Genomic DNA, 18,700 nt, shown 5'->3' with positions numbered 1-18,700 from the left:
CAGTCTAATAGATAAAGCTCACACAAGCTATTTACCCTGCTATTGAGTATTATGACAATAGCACTGTTACAAGTTAACTCAGATCTGTGCCCAGGGTTTCACATGACACCTCCTCATGGTTTGAGAGTGAGAATTAACGTTTGTCTCTAACAGTTAAACAGAGTAAATTATAAAGAAGCAAATGGATGCGAAGGTCAGTGGTAGTGAAATTATTTTGATTGGGGTTCCAGCAGTTACTTTAGGATTGTGTGAGGTGCTGCTTTCTGGGACTGAGTCTGCTGAAGTTTGCAGGGTCATTTGGAGGCCTCCTCACGACGATAGGAGATGTAGACAAAATCGTTACACAGCGCACTTCCCTGGCACCAACATACTGATGTCAGCCAGAAACTCCAGGACCCAAACCCCAGCATTGGAAATATTGGCCATTGACAAGGGGGTTGATCTGTGGTCGTGGGCCAGGACTTTACGCTAAGGGGGTGCTGCCCAGCGGAAGTGGTCACCCAACTGACATTGGGTCACAATCTGAGCCATTTATATTACTGGGCACTGGTGACAGCAAGGAGACATGCAATCGTGTAGAAGCACTCCCTCCCTTACACTGGCGACTACACTTCAAAAAAATTTCCTTGGTCGTGGTGGAGGCAGGTTCAATCGAGGCATTCAAGAGGGCAAGAGGTGATTATTTGAATAGAAACAATGTGCAAGGGGATGGGGAAAAAGCAGGAGAATGGCACTAAGTTACGATGCTCTTTTGGAGAGCCAGTGCAGACCCGATGGGCCAAATGGCCCCCTTCTGCGTTGTAACAATTCTGTGATTATGTGAAGTGCTTTGGGATGACCTGATATCATGAAAAGCACCATATAAAAAGAAAAAGAAAGGCTTGCATTTAGATAGCGCTTTTCATAACCATGGGACATCTCAAAGCACTTTACAACCGATGAAATACACTTTTTGAAGTGTATTTAATGTAGGAAATACAGCGGCCGGTATACCTACAGTAAACTGCCACAAACAGCAATACGACAACAACCAGATAACCTGTTTCTCATCATGTTGACTGAGGGGGAAATGTTGGGCAGGGCACCAGGCCCTACTTGGATAAAGTGCCACGGCATCTTTTACATCCACTCAAGTAGGCAGATGGTTTAACATCTCATCGAGAAGACAGCACTTCCAACGGTGCGGTGTTCCCTCAATACTGCACTAGAACATCAGCATACGCCCAGATCTTCCAAGGAGTGACAATCAACGTCGGTTCGCTGCTCCGCTCAAACTTACCCCACATTTCTTGCTGGGTCTTCCAAGCCTGGCTTTATCAGAAATGCAGAGTTCAGTGTCCCTCCGAAAGCTCTGTCGCAGAACTGTCACATCCGGAGGGAGGACAAGACACACCCCCTGTTACAGCACTAGCTAACAAGGTGTAAGTTTAAAGGTCCAGCGTGAATGGTAGTGAATGAATGCTCTTGAACCGATGAGTGGGCGAATGAGAGAATGAGTAGGGTGGGTAGGTGGGTGAGGTACGTGGGTAACTAGATAGGGTGGGTGAGGTAAATGGGTAGTTGGGTAGGGTGGGTGAGGTGGGTGACTGGGTAAGTGGGTCGGTGGGGTAGTTGGGTCAGGCTGGTTCAGGTGGGGTAGTCGTGCCGAGGGCTGGTCAGGTCAAGTCAGGGGTGTGGTTGGGTGGTCGGGAGGTGTGGCCAGATGGGATGGTGGGGGGATTGAGTGGGTGGTCGGGGGATAAAGGGATACTTGCGTGGCCAGATAGGGTAGTCAGAGTGTCGAGGGGTCAGTGTGAGTAATTGAGGGTGTGGGGGGTGTCAGTTGTGTAGTTACCCAGGAGTTAGACTAGGTTTTAATCCGTCTAACATTTCCTGGGTGATAATTCAGCTGGGTATTGCAGAACTACCCGCAGTCTCCAACTCTGAGTTGAGACGGAGACATTGATCGAGGGTCCCGGGGAGCTGAGGAATTTCCCATCGGAAGTTCAAACATCCTGGTCAAATCCCACGGAGGTCAGCCCGTCAGGACTTCCGTGGGGTCCTGACTTGCATCATGGATCGCACGTCTGGTCTCCGAGAGTCTGGAGACCAGAATATTTGGTACATAGATTTTTGTGCCCAAGCCCTGAAGTGGGACTTGAACCCTTGACTTTTTGATTCAGAGGCAAAAGTGCTAGAAACTGAGCCCCAGCTGCCATATAAGTATAAGCCCTTCACTTCTCCTCCCACTCTCTGTATTGCAGTAGAGTGTCAGTCTGGGTTAATATACATGACATCTCTGGGATGGCACTTGAACTCACAAGAGATGTAACTGCTCTCACTGAGGCAAAGGTGACACCTGGTTTACAAACCCAGTAACTAACACTTCCCCAACATACTGGAGGAGTTTGGTCACCAAAAATAGGCTCATACTGCTGTAAATTAGATAGCTATGTTTAAATAAAATTAATTGGTCTTGTAATTAACCAGTGTTGCCTAACTTTACACCATTGATCTTAACATTAACATGAGGATTTATGATTTAATCTTACCATAGCATATATTACTTAAGTACGTTACAGTGCACAGTGGGCAAGAAGGGAATGACAAATGATACAGGGTCCATCTGCAGCAAGAAAGACCCCACTATTTAAAGTTGCTTTCGCATTATGGTTTTGAGGCTATGCCAGTCCTGGAAGGAATCTGCCAACAGGATCACATGCCTCGCTGGTCCGTTTAACAAAGGGAGGGTGTCACAGGTCTTCTGTAGGCCGACTAGGTTCATGGATCTATATCCAGAGGTCCACGATATGTGGATCTCCACTATTAGAACAACCAGTCAAGTGATTTATGCTGGGAGCACTGATGGCTACAAGAGGCCTACACAGCTTGAGTCAACAGCATCTACGTGCCTCAAGAGTACTTTTTAAGTGGGAAAGACCACGGACTTCAAAAAAAAAGGTCCCTCAATGGTATCAAACGATGTGTTCTGCTTCTTCCAGGAATATTTTTATAATGCAGTCATCCATTTAGTGATGGCGAATGACATCCTTCACCTCCATGTGAGCGTCTCTTGTTGCAGTGAAACATGGATTTAAAGCCGCAGACGTATTACTCATCCCTCTGCACTAATGTTAACTAAACATCTCGGAAGAGGGTACTACATCCTCACGCTAGTGTGAAATCAGCTAGAAATGACTCACCACACCATTGCAGAGTTAAGATACTATCATATATTAATCTAAAGCATTTTAAAAGCGCAAAGATTGGAATCTTTAAAGTATGCCGTTCAAATGTTTCCAATTATATGTAAGCTCACTAAAAGGTTAAAACGGTACCAGCAGTCCTACAGGTGATTCCTGAACATGTCACAGAATGAATGGGTGAAATGCAGCTATGGCAGGTATGCGCTGAAGAAATGTGGCACAATTGTAAGATTGCTAATATTTGCTGAAAATCAGATGTGAAACGGGAGAACAGGAAATTGTGATTTACCCATTAAATGGGGGCTGCATCTGAAGGATCAATTCGATGAACAGTCTGTAGAAACTGGTCTGCAATCAGGTATGCTCGGGCATTTTTTTAATGCAGGGGTTTCACTTTCGTTGCGCAAGCTTCTTTCAAATGATGGCATTTGACGTTCAGCGTTAATATCACAAGTGTATAGGTTAATCGGTTTTAGCAACCTTGCGGTTAGTGAATCAGCAATGTGTTAGAGTTGTGCTTCAGAAGGTTGTGTCACAGAAGGTTGAGCACAAGGAAAGAAACAGCTGTTAGTCATCTGCCTCAGATAAGAACATGTGGGATCAGTCAAACTGTGAAGTTCAAAAAACGTTTGCAGTTGTCCATTATAAATATGTATACAGCTACAAGGCCAATAATGCCATACTGTACTTGCTCAACTGATGCTTCTGCCACTGTAGCCTGGGACATTGACAATGGGTTGGTGGTTTGGAATGGAAACCAACAAAGAATCTGTCTCTGTGTCGGCTTTGTGCAGTGGTAGCATTCCAGTCATCGAATCACATGTTGTGAGTTCAAGCCCCACTCCAGAGAATTGAGTACAAAAGTCAAGGGCCAGAACTTTATATCCCGCGGGCGGGCGCCTGACCTGAACGGGAGCAAAATAGTGTGCGATGACGTCGGGCGAGCGCCCTGACATCATCGCGCATTCACGTGATATTTCACTCGGTGGGCATGTGCTGGTGCCAGAGTGGTGTCCGCCAATAATTAAGAGGCCACTTAAGGCCCTTTAACAGTCCAACCGACTGTGATTTTTCCTTGCCCGTGCGATTTTCTGCTCGTCACACGGGCAAAACGGGCAGGCGGCCAGCCGACATTTTCACAAACCTCATCCAAGGGCGGGATAAAAGGGTCAGCGGCATTGCCAGTGTGAGTAGTGAGGAGTTTTGGAGATCGTTTGCAGCTGGTTGCTTATTGGTACTTGGCAGCTTCATCTCTGTTCACGGCTTCATCCTTAACATTTCCAGGCTTCATTTCAGGGCTCATTGCTGTCTGCCAGGCCCCCAGAGGATTCAGACCGTGTGACATCTTCCAGGTATCAGACAGCCTTCCCTTACCCTGGTCATGGGGATTGTGGTCTCCGCTGGAGGCACCTCCTCTGAGGAGGAAGAGAGGGGCAGAAGGGAGAGGAGGCCACATGTCCCAGTGCAGCTTCCAGAGGTGGGGCCTATGGGAGGAGAGGCACAGGCACAAGGGGCGCAGGGCCAGCAGGTAGACCAAGGCGGAAGGGGCCGCAGAAGACACCACTATCCTGCTGCCAGGGTTTACAGGTAGCGATGCAGCTACCTCAATATGTCCAAGGTGCAATGCCGAAGGAGGCTTCACCTCTGCAGGGAAACTGTGACCTCCACTGGCCAGATGATTGGGTCTCAGATCAGCTCCGACTGTATGGGTGGACACCCCATGCCAGTGGCTCTGAAGGTCACAGTGGCCCTAACATCTATGCCTCCGGCTCTTTCCAGGGTCAGTGGAGGATCTGTGTGGAGTCTCCCAATCAACTATCCACAGTTACGTCAAACTGGTGACAGAAGCTTTGTTCAGACAGGTACTGGCCTTAATTCTTTACTGTACAGACGAGGCCAGACAGGCTGAGCGAGCCACAGGCTTTGCTGTGATTGCTGGGTTCCTCCACATCCAGGGTGTAATCGACTGCACACATGTGGCCACCAAGGTATCAGTGGGTCAGCCGGGTGCCTTTGTCAACAAGAAGGGATTCCAATCCATGAGCATGTAGATAGTGTGTGACTACAGGATGCAGATTCTGTGAGTCTGTGCAAGGTATACTGACAGTTCCCATGACACGTACATCCTCAGACACTCCCAGATGCCGAGGCTCTTCAGTGCTCCCGCCCGACTGGATGGATGGCTGCTGGGTGACAAGGGCTATCCCCTCAGAAGGTGGCTCATGACGCCTCTCCACCATCCAAGAACAGAGGCAGAGAAGCGCTATAAGGGTGGTGGTAGAGAGGATCATAGATCTTCTCAAGATGTGCTTCCGATGCCTGGACTGTTCGAGGGAGCCCTACAATAACCCCCAGAGCGGGTGTCACAGTTGCATGCTGTGCTCTCCACAACCTGGCACTGGTGAGGGCGGACCCAGTGGAGAAAGAGGGTCTTGACGAAACTCCACTGGCCAGAGATGATGAGTTCAGTAGTGAGTCCGAAGATGAGCACGGTGAGAAGAATGCTGAGGGTGCGGAGCCAGACCTCGGTGACCTGCAGGGAGACAGGGACCCAGGGCCACCTTGATCCAACGCTCCTTCAGCTAGGCTACCAAAGATCAGCTCCAAACACACGCCAGGGCTGCCGCCTCCATCCCGGACGTCTGAAATGAGCCTTTCATTTGAACACAAAGAACAATCAGTGTCTCTGCAATAAAGTTCAGAGCCACCTATGTCCAGCATTACACACTGGCGTTTCCTGCACCAATGAAATAAAAAGGTGAAGCATACTCAGGCCATGATGACAAAAACACAAATTATATCATTCTGACAGTTCAATAATCTTAACAGAAATGTTTCTGGTATTCAATGTCAGACCAATATACATAAAGTTAACAAAAATAAACATAAAATCACCCGTGGCCTGTCCCTCTTGTGCTCATGGTGCCTTTAACTTATGTTTGTGGGTGTTACATCTTGGTGCTCCTCCCCTTGCTGGCACTGACATTGGAGACAGCCTGCTGACTCTGCTGTCCGCAAGGACTCCTCCATCATGCAGACCATGACACGCAGGCCCTCATGGATCCAGATCCTGCTGCACATCTCGTTGGACATCCAGCATCTGCCGCCTAATGGACGACTCCAGAGGCTCATCATCAGCCTTCGGCTGAGCCCTGGACCCCAGCAGTCCTCCACTTGCCAGCGCTCTGGGGACTCTCTGCCTCCACCTGCACCTCAAGTGATTGTGATGCATCCTCACCAATGTGCACCAAGGTACTAGGCGCCACTCTAATGCCCAATGAGGTGCTGGTATCTGCACTGGTGCCTGCTTCAGAGATCGGGTGTAATGCAGGTGCAAATGATGCCTGGTTGTCCTCCAGTGTCAGGGGTAGCCCTTCAGGGTCCGGAGAGTGAACACCTGCTGGTGAACCTAAAAGAGAGACGAAGGACATGTCATTAGTTAAAGCCATCACACTGTCACTGTACATGCCTGGCACCCTGGTGAGACAATGGAGATCTGCATCATGGTGCCATCGTCTTCCAATGATCAATGGGGACTCCAGGTTCAAGGCTCACATCAATGAAGAGGCTACACTAGAAAGTCTCACCTCTGTGCACTGTGCTCTTACCTTTGTCTGACACCCCAACCTCTCCGTGCCCGGTTGCACATGGGGCATGCCAGCTCTCGAGCTCTAGGGTGTCTTACTCATACCTTGAGAGGTTTAGGAGGCTAGCGGGGCCTCCGCTGGTTCACAACCCTTCTATATTGTTATGGGGTGTCTTCTCCTGAAACAACGGAGGAGCATTGTTTAGTCCACCCTCTACCTGCAGCGCCATTGCAGCCTGGCCAACCCCAGCTGAGGAACACCTGGCAGGGCACATCTGAGTTGTGGCCCTCGAGCTGCAAGGCACTCAGTCCAAGCAGCCAGGGCTCACCCACTTGGCGAGCTCCGGCATGATTGACAGCTGGCACTCAGACCCTAGCACCGCTGAGGTCCACGGGGGGGACAGAAAGACCTTAACACATCTGCACACTGACCCAGGCCAACACGGTGCTCACCCTTCCTGAGTGCAGCAGGTCATTGAAGCACCTCTGGCACTGCACCCAGGAGCGCCGCACCACGTCACGGCTGCTGACCAGTGCTGCCACCTCCTCCCATGCCCTCTTGGTGAGGTGCGGTGGCCTCCTCCTCCCATCCCTGGGGACAAGGGTGTCCCTCCTGGCAGCCACCTCCTCCAGGTGGATGGCAAGGCCCTCATCAGAAAAGCGGGGGACTGAGTGTCCACCCGACCTGCCCTCCCGCCTGCCGTGTCCAGCTGCACTTGCGTCCATAATGCCGGCTCAGGGAATGTACTCCATGGCAGCCTTCCAGGGGCTGCCTGGGCTGCTTTTAAACCGGCCGCCGGGTTTCCATTGGACCCGGTGGTTGACAGGCCCACGTCCCCGCTCGTCTCTGCCCGGTCAGTGCAGAACTCCGTTTCACACTGGACGGGGCTTAATGGGCCCACCAGGGTGAAATCGTGGTTGGGGCCCGTTCGCGGGCAGTGGTCTATTTCACAGCCGCTCCCGGGCCTGCTCACCATGCCCACCTGACGAAGGGAAAACCCTGCCCAATGTTGACATTCCAGTTCAGGTTCGGGAGTTCTGCCCTGGTGCTGTTTCTCAGATCAAAAGTTACGTGAAACCCAGTCTGTTTTCTCAGGTGGATGTAAAGATCCCAAGGTGCTACTTTGAGGAAATGTTCTTCTTGTGTCTAGGCCAATATTTATACATCAATAATTACAATAATGGGCCATCTGGTCATTGTCACACTGTGGTTTTTGGGAGCTTGCTGTGCACAAATTAGCTGCTGCGTTGCCCACATTAAAACAATGACTATACTTCAAAAGTTTTTCATTGGCTGTAAAGCGCTTTGGTGTGTTCTGAGATTGTGAAAGGGGCTATATAAATGCAAGTCTCTTCCTTTAATCAGCTGCTACTTTCTTTTTTCTTCTTCCTCTGTGGTCATGAGCATGAACCTCTTGTTGAAACAAACACACTTAGCGAGGTCACTTTCTGTCGCTTGTGAGGTATCCTGATGTTCAATTTACTTAAAAGCATCGACAACTCCATCATTCTCATCACAATCCCGTCCTGTGCCAGATTCACAAAGATAGTCAGAATGCATAGGGAATCCTGTGACTTGTCGATGAGGCGGTGTAGGATGTAATGACACAAACCCCGGATGCCACGTGCGCAGGTACACAAGCCGCTTTGCGGGTGTTATATGGAACTACTTGTGACCACGGAGGCTCAAGATGGCGTCTCTGGCAAATATTTCTGGTGTGGGTTGCGTCGGAAGCCATATTGGTGAGGGCGTTAGCACGGGGGCTGTCCGCAGATTAGTCAGATCGTGACTATAGTCAATGTGTAAAGCTGGTTTAACATCAGCACTGCCATTTTGGAGCTCAACACTCCAGCTAATGCCCATTTTCAGCACACATGGTGAACACGTGTTCAGTAGCAGGAAGAACTCCCCACCAGGACAATTTAAAAGGATCATCAACTACTCACAGGTTAGTAGCTGTTTGATTTCTACCATCTGTTGCTGTGATTATAGAAGTGTTTGGTGCTTTCATTAGTTCTTTAAAGTTACTAATAACTACAGGTGTGGCGTGGCAGGTGCTGAAGCAGTTGGTCTTGACTTCAAGGCTTCTGCACAAATCAAATACTCCAAGTCGTGGTTGCAGTAAACATTATTCCCTTTGGAACACAGTATGACTGCAAGAATGAGCAGAAGTGACACTGAGCAGAATAGGGAGGAGGGGGAGGGGGAGAATTGCTCTTAATATTCACCCAGGGTTTCCAGGGAGTAATTCTCCTGCCTGAGCCTCTGTGAGAAACTCCATGTTAGACGTCTGCACTCCACTAATCCTCATTGAAACCTGCTACCCGCCACGGCCACAACTGCAGCCTCAGGGCAGAGTAAGGATTGCATTGCCTGTGACTGTGAAGGTGACAGTGGCCATGAACCATTTTTGCATCATGCCCCATCCAGGCTAGAGCAGGAGGTATTTGCAACATCTAGCAGTTTACTGCCCACCGACCTTCTCTGTTCATTGAGAGATGACCACATTGCATTCTCCCTAGCTAGCGGAGTAAACCGGAGAAGGTTGCAGGCTCCCCTGAGGCGCAGGGTGCCATGGGCTGCACGCCAGTCGCTTTGCAGACCCTGCACGGCGACTCTGAGGTGCGCCACAACCAACCGAGGCCAGCGGGGTTCGTGCACCACGGAGATACTGCCGCTCCCCCAGGTCCCAGCCTCAGCAATCCTGCTAACTTGTTGGAGGGCAGGTTGCTGGATTACTGTGAGACTCTCTGAATGCCCCTTTGAACACTGGTATCTGCAGCCGTGGTGGCAGCAGCCTGGGCTTACGCGGCACCAAGTTGTGCTTCCGAGAGCAGACTGAGTTTGCATGACAGCAGTCTGAACATCCGCTGTAGTTCTCCGAATTTTGGTGGAAGCTGCCTGAGCTGCAATGGGAGCTGAAACGCCGGCCATGAAACGCTATGTCATGGTTAGGTCCACGTGTGGGCTAATGGAGTTGATCAAGGTGCCCACGCTGGAAAGAATGGGCTCCAGGCAGTGCCCAAAGCCCATTCAAATTTGGGGTCTGGAGTCCTCCATGCTCCTTGGCTTTACACACAAGCTTTCAGGCAGGCCTGTCAACACACTATGCATTTCAGTTTGCATAGCCATCAGCCCACTGAAATCTTTATCCAGCAGTGGAAACATTTCTATTTAATAAAAATGACTGACATTTTCAATATTGTTTGGTTACATTATGTAATGTCTTCTGTACACTTTAAATTGGATAATCATGATTACCTTTATACTTCAGTGTATAAAGACGTTGGTTGAGAAAATGATCTATTTTTCTCTCATGAAGTTACTAATCAGTCACTGTGAAGTAATAAGAATTCATTGAAAGAGTTTCCCCTTAAAACGTACACGCATTCCCCTTGCCTCAAGTGACTGAAGACATGGATTGCGTGAGGAGTTCACTGCTCTGTAGCTGAGCAGTTACAAAATGCGGCAAAACCAGTGAACGACAATGACCTCCTCACTATCGTTGCCCACTGCCCTGGCTGCAGGTCACTCATGGCCAATGTCTCCCCAAGTGCATTTCCCATATCTGGGCTAGCTTTAAATTAAATGCAGCCAATATTCTCCTTTCCTAACAGCACTGTGGGTATACCTACACCACATGGACCGCAGAGATTCAAAGTGGTGGCTCACCACCACCTTCTCAAGGGCAATTATAGATGGGCAACAAATGCTGGCCTAGCCAGCGTCACCCACATCCCATGAAAAATTAAATTTAAAAAAATGTGAGCTGGTGGCTATGAAAGTGAGATCGAGCGCCAATGTTTCTTCATCATTAACGTTTTCTTGCCCTGTATTCAGTTGCTCTTCCACTGCTGCCAAATCACAATTCTCAAGCGTCTGAAAAGAGAAAGGTGCGAGGGTAGGTTTGTGGGGAGGGGTGGCATGGATAGTAAGAGGTACATGCTCATACCATTTGGAGCTTGTATGTCGGAAAAGAGTGTGGGATGAGGGGGGAGTGGGATACGAGAAAGAGGATTAATGTTGTGATCCCCATGGTTATCCGAAAACCAAAAGATTTACCAAACTAATCCCAAATGAAGAAATTTACCCAACAATGTTTCATCTTTTGTAACTTTCACTTTAACATGAATCTAAATCAATGCAATTAAAACATAAATTAACAGGCAAATCACAATCAGTAGGAAATATAATTATGCTTGGAATAGGAGGCATCGCAAAAACTATTTCATGAATCCTATATGCAATCTGAACACCTATATAGTCCTAGTTCCAGCTGCATAGATTTTCCAAACAAAATTCCCAGCCCCTATCCTTCAAGGGCTTAGCTGATTTTCTTCAGCCAGCAGCTTCAGCATAAATAGGATTCCACCCGTGCAATCTTCCCTACATTCTGCGTTTCTTTTTGAGAACCTTGTGAACTCCCAGCTCCTCTCTCCTCTTGTTCTCTCTGGTCTTGTCTGTGTCCACATGGTCTCTGAATTTTAACTTCCTTCCTGTTGGTACTACTTCCAGGTCAAGGTTCACCAGGTCACGCAGACCAGTATTTCTTATTGTCCAGAAATTCTATCACTTTACAAGACAAAAATCTCAACCCAACATTTTTAAAAAACGATTCAAGATTCCCCAAACATTTTAAAGTAATCACAAATTCTCCTTACTGTTACACTCTTCCGGGTCAAAGGCCGTCACATTAGTTATGGGAATACCATCATACTGTCATCTCCTATTATCCCAGCCTGTCACGGCTTCATAACAGGCCACTAAAATAATGGCGAGCACCGCTCCCTCCATCCGGGTGAGGGTATGCAGCCGTGTCTGTTCCCTACCAGTTGGCAACTACTGCCTCCAGTTGGGCACCACCTTGTCATGTAAGAGAGAGGAATGTGCATCAGCCAGTGCTGTGCTATGTTTGGGTGATGTGTCTGTCATGGTTGAATAGCTGATTGGTGTGTGCAAGCTGTGAGGTACGGGTGTGAGACTTGTAGCAGTGTACACAGGCGTGTTTCTCTGAAAGGCGTCCGGGCCCCTGTGGATGAACACGTCCCTCCTCCTTTGCATCTCCTCGACCAAGGCCTCTGGTGCAGCATCAGAAAATCTCGGAGCTCACTCTCTCCTATGTTGTGCCATTCTTATACCTTTCCCAGGTCAGAGTCTGTTGTAGAATGACTTCCAGCATATACCCCAGCCACAATGTCCCTCCTCTTTAAGAGGTACGACTGGTTTTAAGTCGTGCAGGCTAGCTTTAACTGGTGCTAACATCTCATGATTTTGAGCATGCTGCTGAGGATACAGCCACTCAACAGCACGGTTGCCACTGGCTGCACACTGCAATCATATTAATCAGCAGGAAGCACAAAAAGAAAACTCAATTTTAAATGCCCCTGTGCTGTTTCTCCTGAGATTGTTTGGCAGCAGTGTTCAGCAGGTTAGTCTAAGCCCTGGAGAGTCCATGAACCTCATGGTCCCTGAATGATCCTATTTAACAATGTGCTTCATAGATCTTTCCATTTACATTGATGGAAAAAGCATACTTTTTCTTTTTAAAATCGGGTTTGGGTCAATAAGTGAAATGAAGTAACACCAATGTCATATTTTCTCCCTAGTGATAATAAAGGTGAAAGTAAATTATTTTAAGATTTTTTTTAAAAAAAGAGCATTTAATTTAATAATAATCTCCTAAAGAGATAAGCCGTCTTCAGTTTAAAGCTGGGTTTAGACTGGGCCTTAATAGGATACTTCAAATGGTCAAGTTTTCCTACATTGTGTCATTGCCGATGTATTGAGTGTAGTACTATATTACTCTATTTTTCCTTATCTGTACCTCTCAAGTACTGAAAGAAACAATGACAATGATAATCAATGACACTCAAATTGGTTGGAAAATAATCTCATACATTGAAACCAAGTAAAATGTTTGGCGGTCAAAGAGATATTTAGATCTATATTATCAATTATTTATAGTTTTACCAGACAAAGCACATCAGTGAGGGGTTCTGTAGCTGTGGCTGGTGCCCATGTTGTACAATCACTGCTTTGGTGTCAATTAGAAGGCATGCCCCAACTGGAATAAAAATACTGTTAACTATACAATATTTGGCATTCTTGTCAGTAGCGATGTCCAATTGATACAACTCGTGCCTTATCCATTTCAAAGGTCTTTTACAGTCCCCGTAGAGGCCAATAGCTTTAAAAAAACAAAATCCGAACTTCCAGTGAATAGCTTAAAGGATAGCACATCAAGACTTCAAGTTTAAGACTTTTACTGTAACAAACAGCTAAAAGTACTATTGACTAAATATTATTTTTGTAGGCAACTTAAACTGTAAACTATAGAACAGAACTTTCGCCTTTTACTTTTAACACAACCAACAATACCACTTCACAGGTATATTTTACACTGTCACTTAAGCAGTTATCGATTTTCCTGGAGTCGGTTCAGAGTGATTCTTAGCTCCTGAGGGTTTACTTCCATTCCTTTCCTTTCCCAGCCTGAACCAGAAACTGAACTGGACTAGCCATGTAAACACTGTGGCTGGGAATTCTGTGCAGAGTAACTCACCTCCTGACTCCCCAAATCTTGTCCACCATCTACAAGGCACAAGTCAGGAGTGTGATGGAATACTCTCCACTTGCCTAAATGAGTGCAGCTCCCACAACACTCGAGAAGCTTGACACCATCCAGGACAAAGCCGCCCGCTTGATTGGCACCCCATCCACAAACATTCATTCCCTCCACCACCTTCGACATCCACTCCCACCACCACCGATGCACAGTGGCAGCAGTGTGTATCATCTACACGATGCCACTGCAGCAACTCACCAAGTCTCCTTAGGCAGCACCTTCCAAGCCCGCAACCTCTGCCACCTAGAAGGACAAGGGTAACAGATGCATGGGAACGCCACTACCTGCAAGCTCCCCTCCAAGTCACTCACCATCCTGACTTGGAAACATATCGCCGTTCCTTCACTGTCGCTGGGTCAAAATCCTGGAACTCCCTCCCTAACAGCACTCTGGGTGCACCTACACCACATGCATTGCAGCGGTTCAAGAAGGCAGCTCACCTCTACCTTCTCAAGGGCAATTAGGGATGGGCAATAAATGCTGGCCTAGCCAGCAATACTCATGCCCTGTGAAAGAATAAACAAAAAAACACTTTTAACTCTGGAGAACTGTCTTGTACAGTGAGGGTTTTTCCGTGAGGCTCTCTCTGTGGCACAACATGGGCGCATATTTTTATAAGCATGAAACTTCTAGATGTTGAGATTCAGATGGACTCATACAAGGAACACAGAAAGTTAGCATGCTGGTACCGCAAGTAGTTTGGAAGACAAATTGCATGTATGTGTTTACGTTGTATGTCACCAAGGGGGATTGGAGTATAGGAATAAGGAAGTCTTGCTACAATTGTACAGGGCTTTGGTGAGATCAGACCTAGAGCACCTTGTGCAGTCTTGGTCTCCACATCTAAGGAAGGGTATGCTTGCATTGGACGCAGTTCAGTGAAAATTCACTAAATTGATCCCCTTGATGAAAGAGTTGTCTTATGAAGAGAGGCTGAATAAATTGGGCCTTTACTCTCTGGAGTTTTGAAGAATGAGGGGCAATTTCATTGAAACACAATATTCTGAAGGGGCTTGAAAGGGTAGATGCTGAGAGGTTGTTTCCCCTGGCTGGGGAATCTAGAACATGGGGCACACTCTCAGGATAAGGAGTGGATCATTTAGGACTGAGATGAGGAGAAATTTCTTCAACTCAAAGGGTTGTAAATCTTTGGAATTCTCTATCCCAGAGGATTATGGATGCTCCGTCATTATATTTAAGGCTGAGATAGACAGATATTTGGACTATCTTGGAATCAAGGAATATGTGGATTGGTGGGAAGTGGAGTTGAGGGAAAAAATTAGCCATGATCGTATTTAATGGCGGGTCAGGTTTAAGGGGCTCAATGGTCTACTCTTGCTTCTATTTCTTATGTACTTATGATCACGAAAAGCACTTGTAGTTTCCAAAAAAAAGGACCGATTTTCCACTCACTCCTTCTCGCCAATGCCCTTTCTTCTGTTCTCTAAGGTGCTGATTACTTATTGGGATTGGGCTCCGCAGTCAACAGTCTGAAGAGCCATTGCTTACACATAAGCCTCAACTTAATTATTGGCCAGTTATTAGACTGTGGCACTATCCTAGCCAATTTTAATATCTTTCTCATCAACTGCCTGTACTGAATTGGATATTGCAACCATTTCTGGATCTTTCAGTTGGCATTGTACCTTCCTTGATGCCTCTTGTGATGAATCGGTAACAAGCAGGTCAATATACAGAGGGACTGAGATTGAGTGGAGGGCTGCGCTGACAAGTCCTGGAGATTCAACATAGACAAATACAAGGTGATGAGTCGAAGGAGGGAAACAAGAGGGTAGAACGTGAATCATAAACTGTATAACACAACACAAAAGAGCTGGGGGCCTGCGGATACTGATGGATAGCTAGCTAGATAGAAACTAACAATGCACTGTACAAGTGTAATAATGAGATCTGGAGGTCTGAACCAAAGGGAACGAATGCAAGTTGAGGGACTAATGGTGCACTTGCACAAGGCACTGATCAAGACTACCTGAAATGCATCTTCAATTTATAGAGGTAGGCAATTGGACTGAGGATGGGAATTAAGGAGGCTGCCGGGGATTAGCTGAACGAGGGGGATAAGCTGAGGAGACAGACCTTATTATATAGGGGTGACCCAATTGGGGTTTCGGTCTAGATTCCATTCTGGGTAAGTGTAACAAATTCTGTAACCGGGGGCATGGCCTCCAGCACAGAAGAAGGAAGATGAAGATAGTTTAACTATTTCACATGAAGGTCATGCACCCATTCTCTCCACATACGCTGCCTGAACACTGCATGTATGCAGCATTTCCTGTTTCTGGTGTTTTTTTGCACAGTATTTTTGGGAACTTTGGACCTGCCAAGTGATCTCTCAGGTCTTTTTACATTCCTGAATGTTCCAATTATTCAGTGCCTCAGACTGAGAGCTTGGCTTTATCCTTGGCTCCTGTAAAACGTACAGAGGACCTCTTACTTCACCCAGGGACGAGAACAGTTTCTTCAGCTGCAGCTTTCTCCAAACTACAGCAGATAGGCATTCACAGGCCAGGTAAGCCTCCCAGGCCTTCTACGCAGCTCTTCCCCCCGAGCTGAACCACTTCAGCCAAGTCACCACAGTTTTCTGCTGCTTAAAGCCCCAGTGTTTCCCAGCCCAACTACAGGGAGCACAGCTCAGGATTGCCTACTATTGTACTCAGAATGAAGCATGGGGCTTGACATTTTGTCAGAACGACTAGAAAGTGAAGATAAGTGAAATGCTGCATAATACGCAATAGAAAATGATAAAATCTTGCACCATTTTGATCAAAGGATACAGATCTGAAACACGTACTACAGTCTGCTCAAATGCAGCATTCTCAATAGAAATGATAAAAATCTCGTAGAATCCTGATCAAAGACCCTGGGTTTGAAACGTTATGAGTGGATGGCTGAATGTAGATTATTAGAGCAGCCTGCCATTTTACTGAATATGAAATACAAGGCTTTGACAAACTGGCAGATTCAAGACTGGGAAATGGTACAAAAATGTACCAATTTCAATGGAAAATGATAAACATCTTGCACAATTTTGATCAAAGGTTCAAAGATTGAACCCTTGAATGTAGTTTGATTTGGAGCTTGCCTCTAATTGGCACTCCCAGCCTGTCGAGAGCCGAGGGAAGTTCTGAATTTCAAACGCATTACCGTTATAATTTACTGGAATGTGACGTTCCACCAAGAAGTTCAGTTGGGCTGAGTTCTAGCTGAGATCGAGGATTGATGTACAATTTGATAAACTCTGCATTTTCTATGTCTGAATAAACACAATAAAAATAGATTTTCTTACTCTTATCCTAGGCCTGTTGAAATATTCCCCTCCCCACCCACTCTTTCTATTTTAATGCCTTTCTCTTTCTGTCATTGACCTCCCATCCTGTGCATCGTTCTTGGGCTGATTGCGGATGATTTTATGGGGCAGGATTTTGCGGTCATTATAGACGGGGCGCAGCGGCCGGGCCCGGGAGCGTCCGCGAAACGGTCTGCCGTCCGCAATCGGGCTCCAGCCGCGATTTCACGCTGTCCGGCCAGTTAACGGCTGGCCGGCCGGCGTGAAACGCGCGCCGAGGAGTTCAGCGCTGCCGGGGTGGGGGTGGGGATGGGGGGCGGGGGAGGAGGGCAAGCGCGGAAGTCTGCGCTTGCCCGGAGGGAGCGCGCACTGAACGCTCCCTGAGGGCACGGAGCTGCCTCAGGGAGCCGAGGAATTGTGGACACAAAATTAAATATTTTAAGAATGAGAGAACCACATCCCCACATCTGACTCAGTCACATGAAGAGGGAGGTGTTTAAAACGGTGTTTAAAAATGCTTATTATTTTATTCCTCTTTTTGAATTGCTTCTGGAAACCTCATCCCCCACCCCCGGTGGATAAAGTTTCATTAAAAATGCAATGGCCGCCTTGCTGATTCGCCTGCTCGCCAACCGAATGGTTGGACGAGCAGCGAAGAATACAAATTAATTACCCGCTTAAGGGCCTCTTAATTGTTGGCGGGTGCGCTGCTGACTTTCGCATGCGCCCGTCAACTGAAAGATTGAGGGAGTGCGCGTTGGCATTGGGACACTGGCCCGACGTCATCGTGCGTGATTTTACACCCAATCGGGTCGGGCACGCACCCATCCATGGGGCATATCTTGCCCATGATGCCGTGGCCTTGATGGAAATCTTGATGATGGGTGATGGCGCCTTCCTTCACTAATGAAACCTTCCCTCCTGGCTATACCTTACACCACGTGCTCTGCCCAAACCGTCATGGCGGTGGTGAGGTTGTTAGCGCCACATCACACTTCTTCACCTTTGAGAATTTCACCTTCTTTCATCCCCCTCACTCCTGATTCTCCGCCGCCCGCCCAAATTTCTCACTGCGACATCTTCACTGCTTCCCTCCCTCAGCCTCCGCACCGAGAGACTTCTCATTCTTGGAGACTTCAACCTCCATTTCAGTTCTTCACACGCTCTCTCCTCTGGTTCACTGCCCTCCCATCATCCCTTAATTTCTCTCTCTATAAACTACCCAACCCATATTTAGAGCCTCACTCCCTTGATTTCTCCATCTCACCTGGCCACTACTCCCATTGACAATCACAGGTAAGGCTATCTCTGATCACTTCCTTGTATTGCTCTCTAGCCACACCCCTGTTCCCCCTTGCAGCTCCAATTCATTCTGTGTCTTTTTGCTGCTGCTGATGCTTGTGGCTACTCCTACCAGACCTGCTGTCATGGTATGTCACGCAAAAACTTTCCTACAACTCAATGACAACTTCACTTTCAACCTCCCCACCGTCTAGCCCGAGACCCCCCATTCACCACAACAGTCCTACCGTTAGCATTTCTTCTCACTCGATTATTCCAAAGCTCTCCCGGACAGCCTCTTGTCTTCCACCCCACATAAACTTGAGCTCACTCAAAACTTTGCTGCCTGTATCCAAACTCACCCCAAGTCCTGTTCACCCATCACCCTGTGCTCACTGCCTGTATCCAAACTCACCCCAAGTCCTGTTCACCCATCACCCTGTGCTCACTGCCTGTATCCAAACTCACCCCAAGTCCTGTTCACCCATCACCCTGTGCTCACTGCCTGTATCCAAACTCACCTCAAGTCCTGTTCACCCATCACCCTGTGTTCACTGCCTGTATCCAAATTCACCCCAAGTCCTGTTCACCCATCACCCTGTGCTCACTGCCTGTATCCAAACTCACCCCAAGTCCTGTTCACCCATCACCCTGTGCTCACTGCCTGTATCCAAACTCACCCCACGTCCTGTTCACCCATCACCCTGTGTTCACT

Source organism: Cetorhinus maximus, chromosome 18 (genome assembly GCF_964194155.1).
Source record: "Cetorhinus maximus chromosome 18, sCetMax3.hap1.1, whole genome shotgun sequence".
NCBI lineage: Eukaryota > Metazoa > Chordata > Chondrichthyes > Lamniformes > Cetorhinidae > Cetorhinus > Cetorhinus maximus.
This window is presented reverse-complemented; position numbering follows the sequence as displayed.